Source organism: Sorghum bicolor, chromosome 6 (assembly GCF_000003195.3).
Source record: "Sorghum bicolor cultivar BTx623 chromosome 6, Sorghum_bicolor_NCBIv3, whole genome shotgun sequence".
Lineage (NCBI taxonomy): Eukaryota > Viridiplantae > Streptophyta > Magnoliopsida > Poales > Poaceae > Sorghum > Sorghum bicolor.
This window is the reverse complement of record NC_012875.2, coordinates 60,455,214-60,472,429: the sequence shown is the minus strand read 5'-3', so window position 1 is coordinate 60,472,429 and position 17,216 is coordinate 60,455,214. Positions and strand designations below refer to the sequence as shown.

The window sequence follows — 17,216 nt, the reverse complement described above, 5'->3', positions numbered from 1 at the left end:
GGTCCTGATGAGTAGATCTACGGAATGAATATATAATATGATATACTTTAGGCCTTGTTTAGATCTAAATTTTTTTGGGATTCTAACACTGTAGCACTTTCGTTTTTATTTGACAAACATTGTCCAATTATAGAGTAACTAGGTTTAAAAGATTCATCTCGCGATTTGCAAACTGTGCAATTAGTTTTTGTTTTAATCTATATTTAATGCTCCATGCATGTGCCGCAACATTCGATGTGACAGGGAATCTTGAAAAGTTTTTTTGTTTTGGGGTGAACTAAATAGGGCCTTAGTACAAAGTTTTTGTTGTAGCTTTAAATCTATGTTTTTCTATAATTAATAAGAACAATTCATATATGTACTTCATATTGTTCATTTGTGGTAAAATTTTTATAGTAGGCTCATTATTATATGTTTGAACTATGGTAAAAGTTTCGTACTCATTGAATTAGGTATAACTTAGTTATAGATTTATTTAGCTTTATTCTTGTTAAATCTATGCTTTCTTCTTCTAAACTATCCACCAATACTCAAAGCCTACATGTAAGAAGCACGTATTACAAACTCCCTAACACAGTAAAAAAAAAAGTAAGATCATACATCTAGATTTTCTAAATAGTTTCATATTTTCTCAGATATAGAAAGATTTTCGCCAGTGCGGAACTCAAGCGAACATGAATTTAGCTGTGAATCCGACCGCAGCATGAACTACTGATCATCCTTCTATGCAGCTTAAAAAGAAACACAAAATAAACGCTATGTTTTTAGCCAACCGAAGACCGCTTTACCTTATGCCATATCATCGCAGGTGTAGAATACTTTTGTAACATATGCCTTGTTTAGTTCCAATTTTTTTTTGCAAAATATGAACAATAGCACTTTCGTTTGTGTTTGACAACTATTGTCCAATCATGGACTAACTAGACTCAAAAGATTCTTCTCGCAAATTACAGATAAATTGTGTAATTAGTTATTTCTTTTATCTATATTTAGTGTTTCATGCATGTGCCACAAGATTAAATGTGATGGAAATGCGAAAAATTTTGCAAAATATTTTAGGAACTAAACAAGGCCATACTATCCTTCCATGTACCGGTTGACAAACTCGATAATTGTTAATAAGCATGATTATGATATTTAATATTTTCAACGTATATCAGTATTTATTTTTAGTATTGCTCAAAGCACCATTGTATCATTGGCTCTTGCGCGCCGGGGCGCGCACAATCCACTAGTCACATCTACACTCCTCTCATGCATGGTATACAGCCATGCAGCCCCTGCAGGCGTCCTGCCTGCTTTGTAGTACAGTACTAATCTTCTTTCTGGTGGTTGCAATGCAAAGGCGGCAGCTGCCCTGCCCCTGCTAAACAATAGTATAATTGCAAGTGAAACGAAAGGCGGATGGGACGATTTCTTCAATCAATCGTGACCAAGCCTAGCTAGCTAGCAAGCTCCTACAGCTAATCCTGCCATTGTACCTGCCCGCTTTATTTCTTCTTTTCTACTAGTATACCTAGCTTGGGATTGTGATTGGGGTTTTTGGGAAGCATATATCAACAGCTTGTATATTGTAGTATATGACACACGCACGGTAGGGCCATCCATCCATCCACGAGGAGCTGGAATCCAGCGGTGTTTAGTTCACCCCAAAAAGCAAAAAGTTTTCAAGATTCTCCGTCACATCGAATCTTGTGGCACATGCATGAAGCATTAAATATAGACGAAAGTAAAAACTAATTACACAGTTTAGCTGGAAATCGCGAGACGAATCTTTTGATCCTAGTTAGTCCATAATTGAATAATATTTGTCATAAATAAACGAAAGTGCTACAGTACCGAAATCCGAAATTTTTTCGGAACTAAACAAGGCCTAGGCTGCCCCCGCCCGCTGCCGTCAATTCAACAACACACAAACAGCTGATTATTAGCTGATGATGATAGGATCAGTATGTATGAATGAGTATGACACTAGCTAATAACTTGTACTAGCAGATTATTAGCACCTGCTGACTTGGGGAGATGAGAGACCACAGAGGAGGGGAAGAAACGTGACGTCCACCCTTGAGTCCCCTCCCATTCGGTAACCTGAGTTGAATTTGAATTTAATTAAAAAAAAAATAGGGCAAGGTCAGGTGATGACGCGCGCGGCGTCTATCTCTATCCCTTCTCGTGGCGGGGGTGGGCCAGGGGCCACCCAGATTTTTCACGAATCCCCAGCCCGGAGGACCCCACCCCCAACGACGACGATCCGTTGACCTTGGCACGCGGACGCGACGCGTGTTCGTGGACCTGCTGCCGTTACGTACCGTACGTTGCCGTTCCCGCACGTCCCGGATTCCCTGCGCCCGACGCCTCTGTATGACTGTTTGTATTCCCACCCCAAGTCCCAACACACGGCCGGCTTCCTCTTTCTCTTCTTCTCTCTGTACCGGCTCATTTGCGTTGGGATCCACAATGACCCGAAACTCTAGCTATTTCCTGCACAAAAATATCTCTTTTGGTTTGGTTCGCCAAAAGAATGATTTCATCAAAAGAAAAAAAAAAGTTTACAAGAATGGGACCATTTTTTCTTTTCGAACGAAGGAAAAGTATAGAAATTGACAGAGAGTCCATGAGCACATTGAGTCCACGAGGCCCAGTGATAGAGGAGGACAACCCGGTCCACTACTTGCTGTAATATTTTTCCTTGGTCATCACTCATCAGACCGAACGCAAGGCCCGTTTATGTGAATCATGCAGTGAAGCCCAAAAAGGACTTGGAATCACGAAACCCGCAGCCCAATTACCAGCCCTCCCTTCCGAGTGGCCCATGCAGCCGCGCACCTCCTGTGCTGTTTGTTTCTCAAAAAAACCTCCTGTTGCTGTTGCGGTGTTGCCGCGCGCCGCCATGCATGCCACGGTTGCAGACCGCCAGACTCGCAGGCCACAGCAATGGCGTTTCCTTCGCCCATGTCCATGGGTCTACGACCGACCACAACAGTAGCGCTGCGCTGCGCCAGCAGTACGGTCGTTGCAAAGGAAAGCCTGGACTCGACCGCGCCAAGGCGCCCGGCCGGTGTGTAGCGTGCTACAGCTACATACACAGCACGTACGGCACGGCGGCAGGCAGGCACGCACGCCGAGTGTCCGACGAAATGCCGGCCGGTGGCAGGGGGCCGGGCCAGCCGCCCAACCGGCCACCTTGTCTCGCGCGCGCGCGCGCGCGCCCCGCCACTCTGCCGGCCGGTAAATTCTATTCCATTCCATTCTATTCCGTCCCATCCCATGCATAATTTGACCCCTCGTGATCCTCCGTCTTCCTTGGTCCGTGCAGAGCAGAGCACACAGCTGCTCCATCCTCCAGCGGAACGTCCGAACGTCTCAGTGCAGTGCTGGGTCCGATCGGTCTCGTGCTTATTGCCTGACAAAGCTGTGCCTTTCTGGTTGGCGTGCCGGGCTGGGCAGGCGTCGTGCCCTCCACTATGCCACCACAGTGCCCGTGCCGTGGGCATCAGCGTGTCGTCATCCGGCCGGTCGACCTCCGATCGAGTCGTCCAACACCGCTGCCGCCGCTTTCGCCTTTCCGATACGGCCAGTAAATCTCATCACCTGTCTTTCCAGTGGCAAGCACCATCCTTTTCACGAGTATGAACTGCACCGCGTCCGGGGAGCTGGATGATCTTGACAAGAATCGCCCTTTTTTTTATCCCTCGTCTTCTCTTCACCTCAGCGTCAGAAATTCATAAGAATTCAGCTTGATCGCAAAGTTACATCACATACCACGCAGCCTCTCTTTCTCTCTCGGTTCTTCACGGCCGTGGTGAAGTCGTCGTCCAAGGTAAATAAAAAGAGCACGACACTCAGTGCTGCTTTTGTGGGCTCATCTCATATATATAATATACTACGTCTTTTTATCACATTCCTGATGAATGCTCCACATTGGATGCACTGACAGACGCCGCTGCTCCTGCTTGCTGCTTAGGTTCTCTTCAGTGCTGCTGGTGCTGGTGGTGGTGGCGCACATGACAGAATGCTGACCGCTGCTGATCCATACATGCCACTAAACCATGTGGAGGTCAGCTTTATATACAATTACAGCATCTCTTACTTTTTTGTGCTCATCATAAAGTTCACTCAGCTCGCGATAGTTTGTTTCATAATCAGACTGCTTTCTTGGATGCCTGAACAGCTACTATAGCTCTGTAGCAGGTTTGGCATCACCTGTTCACCGTCTCCATCAACCCAAGCCAGAAGAACACGCGCAGTCTGCTGGATTCCGGAGGGAAATAAAGAAAAAAAGAACCCGCGCAGGGAAGCTGTTCCTGGATCGACCCTGTTCATGTTGCCCTTCATCGAATGCCCCGACAGTTCCATCGCCCTCAGTGTCCTCTTACATGTCCAAATCCCACCACGCATGCCTGTCTCCGCTTCTTTGTACATTCTTGAAGCTGAGAAAGCAACGTGACGCTGTTGAACAGCGACCTTGCATCGCCAAAGTTCCTGCACGCAGCTCTCAGTCTCAGCGTTTGCCTAGCTGTCTCTGCAGTATTAGTAACTGGGAGGGCACAGCTGATACTGATAGCCAGTCTACCTTTTTCGCACGGTGAAAGTGAAATATTGTTCTCTCGATAGCGGCTGGAGAAACAGAAGTGTTCTACTCCCTTTTACTGCTCGCAGATTGGTCTGTCCTCAACTCCTCGTGGTTCAGTAGCCAGTGTGTTTGTTTTATAAAAGAAAAAAGAAAAAAAAAGGAAAGGTTCCTGTTGAAGTAAAAATGGATACTTGCTCCGCTGAAACCTGAAAGCAACTGAATGGAAATTGTCAAAAAGAAAACAAACAGCACCAAACAAACTGACGTTTTACGCGGTTATAACCGCCTGAATGAAAAACATCAAAATAAAGCAGATTCCCGAGCAAACTCAACTAGTAGAGTTATTTTATGTCTGATTCAGTGATTTGCACTGTTTAGCCACGACCAGAGTTGATAGTTGCTTTACTTTGTTATTATGCAGGTAAAATATCTTATCTTGGCCCTTTATTTCCTCTCCCTTGGATCAGCTAGCTAGCTTTTCACCTGTGCTGTGCCATCACTTGAGGAGGAACGGTTGAAAGTTGCTTTTCATCGGCAGGCAGCAATATCTACCTGCTTTGACTAACTGCTGTTTCTGCCGCGCCTCTTTGAGAGTCTGAGGATCTATCTCGCAACGAGTGCGCTCTGCACAAAGTGGCTAGTTAGTGACTTCCAAGAACTTTGCATTTCCCCTGGTCTCTCCGTCTCTCGGCCCGGCGGCCGGTGATGTAATTGGCGATAAAGTGGAGCACTTCCATTATTCCATCAGTGACAGTGAGCTGAGCTGAGCTTGTCCTTTCAAAAGGGAGAATCATGCCACTGTTTTGCTGGTCTATGCCATGGCAACTTTCTAGCAGGGTAAAGCTTGTCTTCTCTTCTCCCCTCTTCCTCGATAGGTTCAAAGCTAGCCTAGGAAAAAGGAAGGCCATCGAAAGTCTTGCCTCGTCTTTTCGTAGCAACGCGGGAATTCAAAGGATGCATAGGAGCTACTGTCGTCTCGGGATCAAAAGTTGGGCGAATGGGAAAGGCGGAAAGAAAAAAAAAATGCTGAAATTAATGCGGTTGGTTCTAGAAGTTTTGGATTCGATCGCCTCGATTAGTTCTGTCTTTGTTAAGGTCAGTGATCTGTCCAAATCATATGAGTTGTCTACACTCTGTTGCTTTAGTTCAACACGTTCAGATCTCCAAGAGTTTTTCATGTCAAGTTTGCTATATCATGTAGCTACGACGAATGATCACACATAATAGAAAAGCTAAACATGCATGAGATCAGATTCAAACTCTAACTATCTCTGAAATAAACTCTACAGAGTGTTATTATGACCTGTTTGATTTCTGGAGGGAGCAGCGCAAGGTTAGTTGTTTCCTGGCTAACTAAGTAACTATATATAATTAATTAATTAATATACATGGAGGGTTAATTGCACACATTTTAGGCTTTGTTTGGTTGTAGTCGGATTCACACCAATCCACATGTCTTGAGGTGGATTGGAGTGGAACTTAAACTAAATTCCACCTCAACCCACAACGACACACATGGATTGAAGTGAATCCGACAACATCCGAACAAGGCCTTACACGACCCAGAACCAGATAAGTGGCAAGGACTTTTTCTATGCGTGTGGGCACACTCATCTGCTCAAATCATCGCAGTTTACATGATGTATAAGTGAAAAGGGAATATATTCGAGCATCATCATGCTACAATACACGAATCATTAGGCTGCTGTGTATCTACCATACATATCTCATCAGAAAGCTGCTGCACTGTGTTCTGTTGATGAGCTTCCCGGCCAGGACATGGACATGTTGCTTCTCCCCTCACCGAAGCGTTTTCCTCTCTGGGGGGCAATTAATTAATTGTAAGCTACGAGCGCCAGTGGTAAATAAATAAAAGAAGGTAAAGAGGAGGACCGCATGATGGCGGGAAGGACTAGCGAGAACAAATGGGCCCGGAGGTGAGGCCCGCGTGAGCCACAGCAGGGGAACAGGAGGACGAATCGCTCACAGCACGTGGGCCCGTTTCTGTTGCAGTGGGCCAACATGGGCCTTTTCCCTGCGCGTGGGGGCGGCTCAGACACTTCACATGACCGGTGTCGTGGGGGCGTCTTGTGGGTGCCACGTGGTCCCCACACACGCGCACGGACGGGGAGGACTTGCATTTGCAACCCTCGCCTCGCCTCGCCTCGCCTCGCCTCTGGTTGTACTCTGTGTGTGTATATCCAGCCCAGCCAAAGCCGTGCACAGTGCATCACAATTCACACGCACGTACGTTGAATCTTTCTTTCTTTCTTTCTTTTTTTCCTTGTATATTCATTCACACTTGTAACTCGCAAGGCCCGTCTGTCTATTTGGAATTTCGAGTATTGAACATATATGCAACCTAATAAATTAGACCTTTTCTTTATATATATTTTGTTCAAACTTGATATCATAAATGATACTTAGTTGATATCATAAATGTTATTATCCTACCATATAAATTTGGTCAAACAAACTTGTGGTACTTTGACTTTTCAAAATTTTTAGAATGACTTATAATTTGAGATGGAAGGAGTAGTTAAATATACACTTTGTTTAGATGCATGATGAAAATATTATATTTAGGAAAAAAAAATAAAAAGTCCTAGGAGTACTTTTAAAAACAAAGTATTATTATTATTATTATTATTATTTTAGCTTCGACGTGTACTCTCTCTTCCCTAACAAAAAAGATTATTATTTCTGTTTATATATATATATATACTATAGTAGTACTTTTCCCATAAGTAAGTTATTAAAGTCGGGTGTGAAAATGGAGGCAAGGGAGGACGATCCTCCGCCGTGCTGGGCTGGGTGAATTGGGTAGGTTGGTTGGCACGTCGCCCACTCGGCATGCAGTGCGCAAAGCGACACGCGCGGCCGGCTGACGACGACGACGACGCTGGATCCATGGACCACAGATATATATTCACTGCACCTTTTCTCGCTCGCTCCGCTGTGGATGTGCTGCTTGCTTTCGCGTGCAGCTCCAGCTGATGTGAAGGTGAATAAAACAGATCCATCAGCTGCTGACTGCTGGAGGGTTTTTTTTTTTTTTTGAGAATGGTTGGCTGCTGGAGTTTTCGGAAAGGAAATAAATTAGGAGGTTATTACAAGTTTTTACAACGAACTACAAGCTGCCCGCTGTACAGTGTAGTGATGGACCGGCGTACAGTTATTAGCTCGAGATCACTCTTATAACACCCTGTGTACCGATCAACTTTTTCAACATTCCGTCTGTCTTTAGTACTGTAGTACAGTACAGACAATGGATTATTGGGTAGTATGTATACAGGTATATATATGAAACAAAATGGGGTTGAGCGCACACGTCGTTGTTTTTGCGTGGCTGTACGCGTGCGGTGCGGTGCGGTGTGTGCGCGCGCATGCCGCTGCTTGTCCGATGCTTGCTTTGCTGCCTCTGGCTCTGCCTCTGCCTGTCTATTATTATGTCCGTCCCAGTCGTAGCAGTGGTAGTAGTGTAGCACGGTCGGATGGATGGAGGGAAAATGATCGATGAATTTGGTGATCGAGAGATGAGACACAGCAAGGAAACAGGGATCGGACAGCAACGTAACCCCGCCTGCCTGCACCATTACACGACACGGACGGGATGATACACCACGCCATGCTGCTTGCCTTTTCCCTCTCCGATCGATCCGCTTTATTTTGAGATGACATTGGTTCCTTGGACCACGTACGCCTCTAGCTACATACCTACATACATACAACAATGAATGCAATGAAATGACCAGGGCGCCCGTTCAGCCGTTGTGTGCATATACACTATATACATACGTAGTATATATATATATGTCCTAACAATAATGATAATGATACAATTAAACTTAATTATACCTAGCACAGAGCATATATCTTATATATAGCTCTTTCATTTTAATTTTCTGTCGCCGGATTTTTTGAACCATGTCAGTTTTGTTATATTTATTTTCTTTTTACATCTTATAAAAACAGAAGGACATCGATCTTGCATGTTGTTATTAATAACTTTTTTTTTGCAAGGATGTTGTTTCGTAATTTTTTTTTGAAAGAAAATGGTGTTAGTAACTTCTAACTTGATCACCAATACTACTAAACAATGACGGTTTTGCTTAATCACCAATGATTAGGAAATCAGAGAGGGGCAATTGCATTCATGCTTGTCAGCTTTGGCCTTGTTTAGTTCCGAAAAGTGAAAAGTTTTCGGTACTGTAGCATTTTCGTTTGTTTGTGACAAATATTATCCAATCATGGACTAACTAGGATCAAAAGATTCATCTCGTGATTTACAGCTAAACTGTATAATTAGTTTTTATTTTCGTCTATATTTAATGTTTCATGCATGTGTCACAAGATTCGATGTGACGGGGAATCTTGAAAACTTTTGGTTTTCAGCGGGAACTAAACAAGGCCTTTAGGGCACTCACAATGCAGACTCTATCATGGAGTCTAAAGTTATTTATTACCTCGAACAATGTGGGCTTGGAGTCTAAATAAGACTTGGAGTCTTAGTTTTTCTACCTCTTTCTTCAATAAATATGGTGCCACATCAGCAAAATACTATAAATAATATATAATTAATTGTCTCGGACTCTATGATAGAGTCTTTCACTGTGAGTGCCCTTATCCGATGGAACGAGAGACTAATTAATCATGGCATGATGATTAGTGTGCAGGAAAGTAGGGGCTGGCCGTGGGCCGTACCGTACGTGGCGGTGGATCGTCGGCCGACGATCGACTGAAGGATTGCATTACATATTTACATTGCATTGGTGTTGGTTAATGACTTGCATTATATTGGTTGACAGCACTCATAATGCAAGACTCTATCACAGAGTCTAAGACAATTAATTACATATTATTTGTGATATTTTTCTGATGTGGTAGCATATTTATTGAAGAAAGAGGTAGAAAAAATATGACGCGTGCGTGCGCCTTGCAAAGGAGAGTTGCATTGGATGGACCGACGGCGATGGCGCAACCGCCGCCGCGCCGCGCCGGCCGGCCGGCCAGCGCTCGTGCCTGGCCGGCTGCCCTTCTCTTCTACTACCAATTAAACCAGGACGACGGACGGATGGCTGGTGGTGGTCCTGATGCGTGATCGATCGATCAGAGCCGTCCTGATCAGTGATCACACTGCTGCTGCTGCTGCATGCATGCATGCGTACGTGTGTGTGCGGCCGGTGTGCCATTATCCATCGTCCATGTATGCGTCGTCATGCATGATCATGCACATGATCATGCTTTTCACTCCTACACACGACGACATGAGCTAGCTAGAGCGGGCACATGTAGGGGTACAGTACAGACGACACAAGGCCAATGCAGTGGATGGCGGCGCGTCTATCTGATGGATTGTATGGCCCATGGGTCGGTCTCCATGGCATCCGTTAGTTTCAGGATACAGGTTGAGATCCAGAAGTTATGGGCCCGTACGTGTGGTAGTTAGTAGCTAGCTAGCTAGTAGCTACCTAGGTACCCAAACTATGCAACGTGCACTAGGTCTTGTTTAGTTCCCTAAAAATTTTGCAAAACTTTTCAGATTCCCCGTCACATCGAATCTTTAGACGTATGCATGAAGTATATAATATAGATGAAAATAAAAACTAATTACACAGTTTGGTCGGAATTGACGAGATGAATCTTTTGAGCCTAGTTAGTCTATAATTAGACAATATTTGTCAAATACAAACGGAAATGCTACTATTCACATTTTGCAAAAAAATTTGGAAGTAAACAAGGCCCTAGTGCGTGCGCGCGCATACATTTACGTGTACTCGTTGGTGTATATATTCACTATACGTGTACGAACGCATGCATCGATAGATGGCCGTCCAATAATACGTATACATACATGCCGGCCGGACAACAGCTAAATCGCTAACCCGACCCTCTGTCAAAAACGTAAAGTATGTGATTTTAGATAGTAATCACAACCAAAAATTTTCAACTTCTCCTAGTGCTGTAGGTTTCCTCTACTGTTTTAGTATTTAAAATTTAGTATAATTTTTTCTTAATTAATGTCTTCTAGTAAGAATTCCCTAGTGCTATAATTAGCAGTACGTAGTGTTTTACTACTAATTAAAAACACTAGTAGAACTCCACCAATTTGAGAGTGAATATAAAGTTAAACTACATTTTTAAATATAATATACTAGCAATATTTATGGGTAAGCTGTATTCTAAGGTGGAGGAGCGAGAGAGGAGAATCGGATTATAAGTTTAGAGCCGGCTTAGACACCAAAGAACTCGGTGAGATAAACAAGTTAGCCACGTATTAATAGTGAAAGAGGAAACTACTAAATACTGAATTCAGAAATAGGCTGCAAAGATTTATACAGCCAGCAACAACAACCCATATTAGTGCTTGTTTAGATCCATTTTTTTAGATTTAGACATTGTAGCACTTTCATTTGTATTTGACAAATATTGTCCAACTATAGCCTAACTAGGCTCAAAAGATTTGTCTCACGAATTACAGACAAACTGTGCAATTAGTTATTTTTTAATCTATATTTAATGCTCCATGCATGTGTCGCAAGATTCGATATAACGGAGAATCTTATAAACTTTTAGAACTTTAAATGCATCTAAGCTAGTTCCTCACTCAAAAACTTTTCACCCATCACATCAAATCTTTAAACATATGCATGGAGCATTAAATGTAGATGAAAATAAAAACTAATTGTGCAATTTAACTGTAAATCATAAAAGAAATCTTTTAAATCTAATTAACCTGTAGCCGGACACTAATTATAAAATAAAATAAAAATACCATAGTAGCAAAATCCAAAAACTTTTTGAGCTTACTTGCCTTGCTCGATCTTAAGTGCTCCTAGGAACTATATAGGTAGCACAGTAGCAGCAGAGGCGCAACAGAGGGAGTGGGGAGAGTACAGAGTAGTAGTACGTGGCAGCAGAACATCTCTAATTAATAACACCGTCCTAATGAAGGCAACAAGATGCACAGCCATTTCGCTGTGCGCGAAGACTCGATGCACGGTGCATGGCGAGCACGTCGTACGACGCATGCAGCATCATATATATCTGCTGCGTTTCGATCCATCCATGGCCAAATTAGAGGCACGATCGATCGATGCACAATATGCGGCAATGCAGAGCCAGAGTAATAATGCGTGCGTGCGTACGACGATAGATCACGATGCATGATCATGGTGGATCCTCATCGGAGGACAGCCTCGTCATTTCCTCTGCCAGCTAGCGGTGGAGTGGAACGCGATCGAAACGGAGCGCGCGCAGAGAGACACCGGGACAGGGTGACACGGAGGGAGGAGCAGCATCTCCGTGGTGGGGCCGGCGTGTCCCCCGGGGCGGGCGGGCCCACGTGCACGTCGAAAGCGTGAGAGCGAGCCGAGAGGGAGGAGGGCGAAGCAAGCAAGCAACAAGAGCCATCGGCGGTACCGCCAACAACACCCCAAATTAACCCGCGCGCCTCTCTCTCTCTCTCTGTGTGTGTGTGTGTGTCTGTCTGTCCCTTCTTTCTTCCTTCCTGCTTCCTTCCTTCCTTCCTTCCTTCCTCCGTAGTCCGTAGTAGCTGATTAAATTTCTTCTCTCTCGCCGGAATCCTCTCTCCCCGCGACGTCCCATCCATGGCGATATGCATCGTCGCATTATAAACCCCCTCTGGCTAGCTCCATCTCTTCGCGAACCCCCTAGCTAGCTACACGTAGGCTATGCTAGCTAGCCTGCTAAATAACCACTAGAGCTGCATGATGCGCTGCCATGATAGATCGATATATCGGTAGTAGTGGCGCCATGCAGTTCTTCTTCTTCTTCTTCTTCTTCCTCATCAGCGCATAATATGCCAACTGCTCTGTACGCATGCATGCTTCTTTGTTTCTTCATCCAGGAAGCTAGTGGAGGACTCCAAAGGGATCGCATTGATCTCACCTGCCGCCCGCCGCTGCGCCTGCGCGCGAGGGGACAAGATCAGTGCAATCCCTTTGGAATTTTCCACTTGCGCCTCCCATCGCCGCCCGCACACGTACGCCCTCGGTCTCCACGCCCCCCCCCCCCCCCCCCCCCCCCCCCGGCCGGCGGCCTCCATCCATGTCTCCTGCCGTAGCTCCCCGATCGAGCTCCAGTCCGGAAAAAAAAATGCTTGATTTTGTGGATCAGGTAAGTGTATTTCTGTGTTCTTGCTGCTAGTTAGTTCGATCATCCATATGGAAGTGAATATGAATACTCCTGTGTGATTGGGCAGATGGGAGGAGAGACTGATTTCTCATCGATCTCGATCTACTAGTAGCTTGCAAATTAAAATTAAAGTTTCGTTTCAATTCATCCCTTGTTTCCTTTGATTTGATTTGATTCGCCCCTGCTACTACTTGTTCTCCATTATTTCTGCTCGATTATCATGAGAAACTCGTCATCAAGGTACTAATAATTATCTCTACAACTGCTCGGCCCCGTTTGCCACGGCGTTAGCTCTCCTCGCTGTTGCTAGTACGTGGAGGAACCGGAACCGGGGAAGTAAATAAAAAATGATAAAAAAAACACCCCACCAACAGCTTTTAATTCATTTAATTTTGAGAAGAGAGAGATAAAAACCGACTCTATATATAGTTACTGCAGTACTAGTGTACATGTGCCTGGAATCGTGCATGTATATCAGCATCTGTATATACTCTATATATAGCGTTTGAGGTCGTCAAAGAGAAAGAGAGGAGTGCATGCATGCTTCTTTGGGATATTTTAATTCCGGCCGGAGGAGGGAACAATTCCTCGCAACTTTGAGCAGATTCGTCGCTGTCTCCAACTCAATTTGCCGTGGACGGATGCATCTACATATCAAGTGCAAGTGACGATGAAATTAATCATGGTGGTGGAGAGAAAACGATAGTCGTAGTGGCCCGGGGATCGGCCGGAAGAAACGTGGAGACTATATATATAATCCATCCATCGGTTTCAGTTTTCATCAACTTATTATTAATTTAATTTAATTTGGACAAAAAATATATTCCTAAAGCATGAAGCATATTGCCAATTTAATTTGCTGCTTCTTCCTTTTCATCCCGGCCTTATTTTTTTCTTTTCTTGTTCGTCAGATAGATAGCCATGCAGATGGGCTAGCTAGCTAGATACTGACGACGATCATCAATTCCCTTTCGCTCATTTCGCATCTCGATCGCGAACTGATTGCATAGATGCCCCGCCATCTTTCTCTTTCAGAACATACATAAAGGCTTACAGTTTTTTGACTCCCTACGCTACGCAACATATATATCAGAGTTTGAGCGAATCAGAACAATTTCAGATGAACCGAGAATTAATCTTATTTATTCTGAGAAAAAGACGGATGTGAAGTGAGTGGATAGTACTAGTAGATATATGTACACACGCAAGTGCACTGATATTCTTATAGCCTAATAATATGACTATTCGACGCTGGTTATATTATAATATATCATCATGTTTTTGCATGCATCACTAATAATCAGTGGACATGCTTAAGATGCATGTGTAAATACATACTGTGTTCAAAGTGGGGCTCTTCCCTCTTTTGCCAGTTAGGGTAAAAGGTGCAGCAAGGCCCAGACAGGACCCATTTAAGAGGATTGAATATGCCTGCAGCGGTCGGCCCAACTGCACGCATACGATTGTTTCGATCTCTTCTCTGTGTCCTTTTCTCCTTTGTCCAAATATATGCCACTCACACACTGTCACTCACTAGCAGTACGTGCACAGTATGTAAATATATGCATATATACATACATGCATGCAGATTAATTTATTGCATGCCTTCTCATGTGTATTTGCCTGCACGTTCTGGTGGCCGATGGGATGTATCTAAGAGAAGAAGAAAAAAAAAAATACTATAGGTGGTGTCACGCGGATGATTTCATGTTTTTATTATGTACAGAGGGAGTCTGCTGCAGATTGATAGAAGAGTCTGAAAGATCTAGTATACTCAGGTGTCTCTGACAAAAAAAAGATACATTATATATATTCAGCTCGTTATTAGTATGTGGATATATAAGAGGACACGAGATCGATTAGTTATATATGGTGAATCTGAGAGCCTCCTAACCTGTTGTGGTAGAGCAGAAAGAAAATTACATCTACCAAGTTTCTTCTTGTCCTCAAGCGCAGGCCTGTACGGTGATTACGAAGTAGTAATAGTGATCTTAGCTTGCTATATGAATTATGAAGTATTGTTTTTGTTTAATTATAATCGAAGATTTCTTAGCTTGAAGCAATTTTTGTCTATCTCATTTTTTCTTCCTCTGATGTCAAATCTCAAGGCAGCATTCAGTTTGAGCTATATTCATTGATAATTAGTAGTGTTCAAGTCTCTCATATATTTGTCCAAGTCTCCCCACACGCTTGTACATTATATTGCAAAGTTGTGTCTACCATTCTTCCCCTAAAACATTGACAGATTAACCATAAACTTGCTCTTGTAATTAATGTTGGAGCTACTGCTACATCCGGAGTAGCGTGTGGATTTGGTCCGAAGTGCTTCATTGATTTTTCATGGTCATGTCAAGACATTGGTGATAGTTTTTCTGCGTGCAGGTCCCTCCCATAGACATTCCTATGGTGTACTATTTTTATTAACATGAAAAATCCAATTGAAATAGTGATTGAATTCTACACGACTACTGTCTCTTTTCATATATGTTCTATCTAGAATTATATGATCATTGTGGTAGTTTTTACCACTTGAGAGCAAAAGTGATGATTTTTTTAAACTTCGCTTTACATTAATTTTTTAGTTACCTTTTCCAACATATGGAAATCATCACTACTATTTAGTAAATTTTAATTTTACTTAACTTATTTACAAATTATAATATATACATATTGTTTACTTAGGTTTTATTTTTTTCATTTGTTTGGAGACCAAACTATTAATTTTTCATACTCATTATATTAGAAATCTCCAATTACAAATTGTGTTCTACTTCAAATCTAAATTTAGTTCTTTTTATGTTCAACTAGTATGGAGATCAAAACACTTATTTTTAATTTACGTTTTATTTTATTATCTACTAATTGTAATAGGTATGGGCTCTTTGGTTAATATAAGTCGTCAGATCATCATAAGTTTAATGGTATTTGTTTTTTCTTTTCTTCCAAGTAATATCATAATTGTATTACGCTTGGAATCTTTGGTTCAATCTAAGCCATTAAATCATCATAAAGTCTAGTGACTTTTTTTTTATTTTCCATTATTCTTGCTTTTGTAATTACATAAATTTTAATAGCATATGTCATTTTTTTATTTTTTATGATTCATATCATAAGGGATTGTTTGGTTTAATCTAAACTATTAAATCATTATAGAATCTAGTAATGGAGATTCTTTTGGATGTTGAGAGGCAAAGAGATGAGTTATTTATTTTAACTTTACTCATAGTAATACACTAGTATTTTATCTAGGTGTTTCTTTTGCAACATATAAAAATCAAACTATTATTTTTGTAATTTATAACTTATTTATTTACAAATTATAGTTTATGGGCACTATATACTTAGAAGACATTAGGAGTTGAAACTATCAATCTTCATAGTTTTTATTAAAATATTGTCTTTTACACAGTTTAATTATTGGTTTTTTCAATCAGTATGGAGATTAATTTGTTATATTTATTTGGTTGATTAGTTTCAATTTACTATTTTTGAATATTTATGGACTATTTCTTACTATATTTTCTGAATCCTTAATCCAGCATCCTCCTGTTAGGGAACATGTCGTATAGTTTTGTTGTCCTAAAGACAATTTATTGCTGTACTATTCTGTACTTAGTCTTATTATTAGTCACAACAAGTTGTGATTGTAAGTGCGTGCCAAGATAGCAAGGCCCCTCCATTGATGCGTACATACATTACTCCCTCCATCTAAACTCTTTGTTTTTCTATTCTTCTTGCACTGCCTCCCTGCATTCAATGGAGAGCTCCAAAAATCACTCGAATTCTCAATTGGCAAGGCCCATGCAATTGATATCTGTGGCTCGGTCCAGTTCCAGCAAACAGCTCGGCCTGTTAACTCATGCATCAGTCAAAGGAAATGGGATGGCGTCCTTGCTGGGCCTGGGCTTGAACAAATGGGGGAATTGACTGTGCACGCAATTCTGATAACTGGGCTGGTAGAAGGACGCTGCCGTAGCTTTCGTTCGTTGCTGCCTGGCCGTGGCCGGTGCGTGTGCGTGGAGCCCGGAGGCCGGGCGGTCACTGTTGGCCCGCCCGCTTGGTATCTTGCGGCGGCGGCGGCGGCCTTATCCTGTCCGTGCTGTCAGGTCACCATGCATCACACACTTATCCACTCCACTCCGCTCTTCCTCTGCTCAATAATCCACCTCCACTGCACGTTGAGATCGATAGCTAGATAGTAGACAGCAAACCAAAGCCAATCCAAGCCACTTGTCGCTCGCTCGATCCTACATGCATGCGCCTCCCCTTGCCCTCTCTTCCATCCAAAATCAAACCATGACGTACACCTGCTTCCTACATGCATGCATGCAGTGCGCTGCACACAGATCGATAGAATTAGGTCAACACAGATGTCTATCTAACGTAACAGCCTTCTTCAACTTATTAGGTCATAGATAGATACATAGATCTCTAAAAACATGAGAAAGACATCCAAATACTACTTGGATGGTAAAATCAAACTATC

The 17,216-nt window shown here is 42.8% G+C and overlaps 1 long non-coding RNA gene across 1 annotated transcript; it reads left to right on the top strand.

Annotated features, from left to right (window-relative positions):
* On the top strand, positions 12,014 to 16,225 carry LOC110436088. The gene is made up of 2 exons (XR_002453757.1): positions 12,014 to 12,712; positions 12,798 to 16,225. It is a non-coding gene; the product is annotated as an uncharacterized LOC110436088 (long non-coding RNA).